We start from the raw sequence: 6,376 nt of genomic DNA, 5'->3' as shown, positions 1-6,376 counted from the left end.
CTATTTGTATGTTTGGATGACGTGTTTTGTTCTTCTGGTGTCACATGTGACGATAACTGATAAGGCATTCTTCTTGCCTGGAGTTTTTGTTGCTGTTGTATACACTCGTCGGTTTAATTTTGTGACATAGTCTGTCGGTATCAACATGCAAATATTATATTTCATTTAAAAGAGCCAATTACATAATACATCTATTTTCATCACTATAACTGTTAATCATGTGATGTTTATTTTTACCTTTATCACCAAAAGCGAGGGAGGTTATGTTTTCATCCCTGTAAGTTTCTGTGTTTGTCAACAAAGTATCTTGAAAACAGCTGAATGGTTTTGAACGAAAGTTGGTATATATTTAGACTAAACTAAATGGGTGTATAATGACTAAAAATATAGAAATATGCTGCAAATATAGCGTTATCCTTGTGTGTTTTCTTTAAGAAATAGTTGCAGTGAGAAAGTCGGGTCACAACCAGAGAGTAACTGATTAATAAGTACAAGTCAAACACAACAGTCAATCATAATTTTTTTTTTAGAGAAGAGCTAAACATACAAGTGAAAAGCTGAGTAATGGTTGGAACTCTTTCACGATGTTTTATTGGAAATACTACACTGAGCCTCAGCTGCATAGATTTTTTCCTTCTATTAGATGGAAATATTGAACTGAGTATGAGCTGTATTGTATGCTTCCTACATTTACAGCAGAATCCTAGACTGAGTTTGAGCTCTTCGTCATAACGAGTTTCAGCTCTATAAGATACTTTCTCTCCTTAGAAGAGAAGTTTTACGCTGAACCTGAACAATACAAAACACTTGTAGAAAAAAGTACGTAACAAACAATTTATTGTTAAGTTACTTCAAATAAGGTTATAACCAAGTAACACTATAGTAACACTGATTTATTCTGAAACAAGATTAAATTTTATAAAGGTTATATTATGAACAAACCCTTGTTAGTGCTCTTTTAATGGGTTTAAATTCAAATATTGCTGCTATACTTGGTTTCGTTACTACTAAGCAAGATAAAATTCTAGAAAAAGTTAAGTAATGAAATCTTGTTACGTTCTTTCTAATAGAGTTATCTTCAAATATTATTGCTATAACCCTGTTTAATTCGGAAAAACACACATTAAAAATTATGAAATTAACAATCCCTTGTTAAGTCTCTCCACGCCTGTAAAATGTGATCATTCTAAACCTATACAATTATGTAAATTTTGTTTCTTTTATTCTAATTTTGTGAACTTTAAATAATGAATTGTACTTCATTTGAAAAGCTTAAGATAGACTTCTCTATCTATATAGATCTTCATTAGGATCTGATGAAGAAACTGAAGGGAATCTCCATTAGTACACAATAAGTCCAGTGAAAGTTAAGTTATGAAAACAGCTTGTTACGTTCTTTCTAATGAAGTTATCTTTAAATTATTAAGACCTGATAAACCAATTTAGCAGGTCTTCATTAGGACTTGACGAATCAATTTCACGGGCCTTTTTTTAACACCTAAGGAGTCTAATGAATGGGAATTTATATGGTCTTGATGAACTCATTGTGTAGATTTTCATTAAAAGTTGATGAAACTGTTAAAGAGTGTCTTCAATACAAATCTGAAGAACTGCAGTAGTAGGTCTTCAATAAAAACTTGATGAAGCCATTTAATGATCTGGAGAAACCATTGATATGCATATAAGTTAATTATCTGATGATGAAATCACTAAAACGCACAGTATGTAATGTCGATGAAAATTAGATAAATTATAATGAAATTCTTGTGGGAAAAATTCAATATTTTTCGTCACATCTCAAAAACATGTTCTAAGTACTTTTAAACCCTATTTTGAGATTATGTTTTTGTATGAAATTTTGATAAACTTGTTTTATTCCATTTTATAATATCAAGATTTTCCACTTCACCGACTTCCTATTTTATAAAAAAAATTCAAATTCTACTTGAAAACAGATAGATTTGATCATCTGTCACCGACTCACTGTAGTACAGTAGTGCTATCAAATGAAACCTTTTGGGCAACGAAGTAACTGTGTGAACAAATGTTAATACAGAAAATATAAAACGACTACACCACCCCACGTTCCTATCACTTTTCGTTCACTTCAGAGTGTTATGCTGAAGTTGGGGAAGGGGAGTCAACACGGAACAGATAAGTAACACAGCTCAGGCTCAGTGTAAGATTTTTCCCTCAGGGAAGTAGACGTCTAACACAATTTAAAATTATTCTCTAAAGATAGAAGGCATCCAAAGCAGCTTGCAGCTCAAGCTCGGTATAGAATTTTACACTTAAGGGAAGATGCATAGTTTCAGGCCATGCTCTACACAGGGAAGGGATCCAATTCCATTAGAAGGGAATCAATAAAGGATTGTTGATCTTTTAGTTGTTTATAGCATTTTATATTTTTTGAGAATGACTCAGTGTGACAACAATAATACTTGAACGTAACTTTATTAAATATAATTTATCAATGGATTGCTCGTTACTGTATGTCTTCCACCAATTTATATCGCTTTAGAATGATCCATATTTGTAGCAATAACACATGAATCGAATGCCATGAAAAGAAATTTAGAAAGTAAATGTTTCTTAAATACTTCTTCTAAGATTTTATATTTTTGTAGCATGAAGCAAGATTACAGTAATGGGAGTTGAGCTTAGCCAAATTAGAAGGACAAAGAATTTTCATTATTTAATTTTATCTACGTTATATGTATATAGGTTAAGTGGTCTCTATATGTGGTAATGTATTTCAGATAACATATGCATGACCTAACTAAGACTATATCAATGTGTAATATCGTCATAAATTGATTCTGTCCAGAAAAATTTTAAAAAGGGTATTTCGGTCCCATTGCAGACCGAAATGTGTAAAGTTTAGCTTAAATGTGACGATTATCTTCTTCTGAAGACCAAATTACACCTTTCAAAACAACAACGTAGCATGTTTATGTGGCAGTAGTTCGAAAATCAATTTCGCCATCTGGCTCGTTTTCCGAGGTCACGAAATTTTAATGACCAAACACCATTCTTAGACAGCCGATGATTTATCAAAAATACGACGTTACTTAATTACGCCCACATATGTCTTACTGTCCTGAATTCTGCCATAATAATCTATGACCTAGCACTAGTGTTTTTATTAATATTGACACTCTAATATTGAATCTGTCCCCAGTCTAGGCAAATAAATATAATATAAGCTTGTGCATTAGATTGAACGTAAGCGTACTTAAAGTTGCTAAACAACGTCCTGCATCGTCTCATGTTCCCTCCTATTTAAGATCTTTCGAAACTTTCAAATGTAGAAAAAATTCGATATTTAATACGCTTAAATATTAAAATTATAATGATTCAAAGGAGACATCTTTTTATATGTTTGATATTGTATAAATTATTCTTATATACTAAAATACACATTTTCGTACTCTGGACATAATCTTAAAGTATAGCTTTGTGATAAAGAGAATGTTAAAGCTATTATAACGGAACACCCTATAAAAGAAAAAAACGTAGACTTTACTGGGATAGAGCACAGTAGAACATGTGATGTATTAGTAATTCTGAAAAAAGCTATTTTTATTATTATTGTTGCTATACAATTGATGACGTTTATGAACAGATTACCTTTAAGTGTATTTTCTTAAACTATTGATTACCTGGTACCAAGAGTATAGATTATTTTGAATTACTGGTCAATTCAGGCATTGAATATTATAAATTGGATGAGGATTATTAACTAGCTTGAGCACAAAATACTCTTTTGTTTGAGCTGAAAGTATTATTAATTAATACGGGATCATAAGTACAAATTCGTTTGAGCCGGTATTATACTTATTTTTTGAACCACAAGCATTGATTAGTTCTAATTTAGTATAATAATGTATGGAAAAAATCCTTGTCAGTTCTTTATTGTTTACCTAATAATGTACTTTAAAATGTAATGTCACTAATAATAAGGAGCAAAGAATCTGATAGCCTTTGAAACCATAATAATTTTATTAGGGTTCGAGCCTTTGTGAAGAAATTAAAATTTGTGATATACTTACTAACTTAGTTTTCTAGTGCAAAAAAATTGTCTGCTATAGTTAGTGGCTCTATGAAATTACAAAACAATTAACAATAGTAAGTAAATTTAAAACGAAACGGTAAACTTTGTCGGGATTTTATTTGTTCATATAAGGCCTATTGTTAATGTGAGATTTCAAATTGTATAATACTATAGGAATATTTCCTTTTATCAGTATCAAAATTATTTTCAAGAAAAATGCCAACACCATCAAAGCTACTTTATTAAACTAATAACAAAATACAGTGTAATTAGAAATTCTAAAAAAAGAAGAAGAAAGATAGATGTTCATCAGTTGTATTTGTTATAGGGGATGTGTTTGTGTGCAAGAAGATATAATATCAGTTAGAAAATAGTGATGAAAATAAAGATATATAAGGATAGGGTGTTAATGTGATAACTTTATTGCTTTTAAAACATTGCAGTATAAAATTGTATACAGTAAACTATCCAAACAAAAGAAAAAGAAGTTGATAATCGTAAGCGTACACACAACTTCATATGTATGCAAGAGCGCACGATAATTACATTTAATCGAATATTTAGTCAAACTGATTAAGCTAACAGAATCTTCCAATTTTTTTATTTATCAACTAGGCTATAAACAAATAAAATTGTGCATGTAGGATGGACAAGTAGAATAGAGAGAAAAATGAATTCCTCGTTACGTAATTGTTTCTACTTATATTTTATATTGTTTCAGAATAAAACAGAGTTACAAAAATAATACTTTAACCTAACTAACCGTCCTAACCTAACTAAAATATACTTAGCAATGGATTGTTCATTACATACTTATTTCTACTAGGAAGAAAGTGTCAAGGAATTGCTTATTTTCAAGCAGCATAAGATCATGGACAAAATAAAGTAATAAACAATCTTTGTGAACGCCCATTTAATTAGTTTGAGTTCATGTATTATTGCTGCAGATCTGTGTCAATGTGAAGTAATATAAATTACTAATAAAACTTAAATGATAAAGAGCACCTGTATATGTTATTTTAATGCGGTGAGATTTTAGTATTACTATTGTAACTCTGCTTCAATCTGGAGTAATATAAAATGATATTAAACTTAATTTATATTAATTTGTTTTATTCTAAAACAATATAAATTACAATAAAAATTAAGCAATGAACAATCTTTTGTTAAGTGGCATCAAATTATTTCAAGTTCATCTATTAATGCTACAAACATACGTTATTGTGCAACAATATAAATTCCTAGAAAAATTAACTAATGATCAATCCACGGTTCAACTCTTCCAGTAAGGTTAGGTTCAAGTGTTATTGTTGTAAATCTATTTTATTCTGAAATAAGATAAGATGCTAGTAGAAATAATTACTTAGCGAACAATACACAGTTGAATTCATTATAATAGGGCTAGTTTCCAGGATTATTGCTTCGAATTTCTTTCTTTGTGAAACAATATTTGATCATAGAAAAAAAATCTCTTATTATCTCTTTTATAAAAGAGTTAATTTCAAGTGTTATTGTTGTAACTCAGTTTCAATTTCAACAATAGAGAAAAACATGTAAAAATAATTATGTAAGAAACATTTCATTGTTAAGTTCGTTTAAATGAGTTTTTAATAGCATAATATTATAGTATCACTTTTTCACACTGAAGTAATATAAAATCCTAGATAAAATAAACAATGAATATAATGAGGTTACTTATATGCAAAAACGGCTCGTTTGGGTTGAGAAAATATTTTACATAGAAGAGCGAACAACGTTTCGACCTTCTTCGGTCATCGTCAGGTTCACAAAGAAAGAGGTAACTGACCGGAAGCTGACCACATGTTTGAAAGGGGTTGTGTAACTGAGTGTCGGAATGTAGAGGGCGGTATTAGATGTTTGAATATATAATTTTATTTATTATATTAATATAGGTATAAAGGCGTTCCTTTATATTGGTTTATTTTGGGTTTAAGTTGTTGTATAAGTAAGGCTTCTTTAATTTTGCGTTTGTTTATGTTTGTTTCTTTATTTAGTATTTGAGTGTTTTCTATGGTTATGTTGTGTTTATTTGACTTGCAGTGTTCGAAAACGTGTGAAGGTGACTTTTTATGTTCTTTGAATCTGGTTTCTATTTTTCTACTTGTTTCTCCAATATAGAAGTCGTGGCAGTTATCACATTGTATTTTGTAAATAATGTTGGTGTGGTGTTTGTCAGTGTAGTTTTTACATAGTATAGACCTCAGTTTTGTGCCTGGTTTTTGAATAAATTTGGTATTAACTGGAATGTCATATTTTGTTACTAATTTTTGCCAAATGCTGGTTATTTGTTTGCTGATGTCA

This window comes from Tachypleus tridentatus, chromosome 13, assembly GCF_004210375.1.
Source record: "Tachypleus tridentatus isolate NWPU-2018 chromosome 13, ASM421037v1, whole genome shotgun sequence".
Classification (NCBI taxonomy): domain Eukaryota; kingdom Metazoa; phylum Arthropoda; class Merostomata; order Xiphosura; family Limulidae; genus Tachypleus; species Tachypleus tridentatus.
This window is presented reverse-complemented; position numbering follows the sequence as displayed.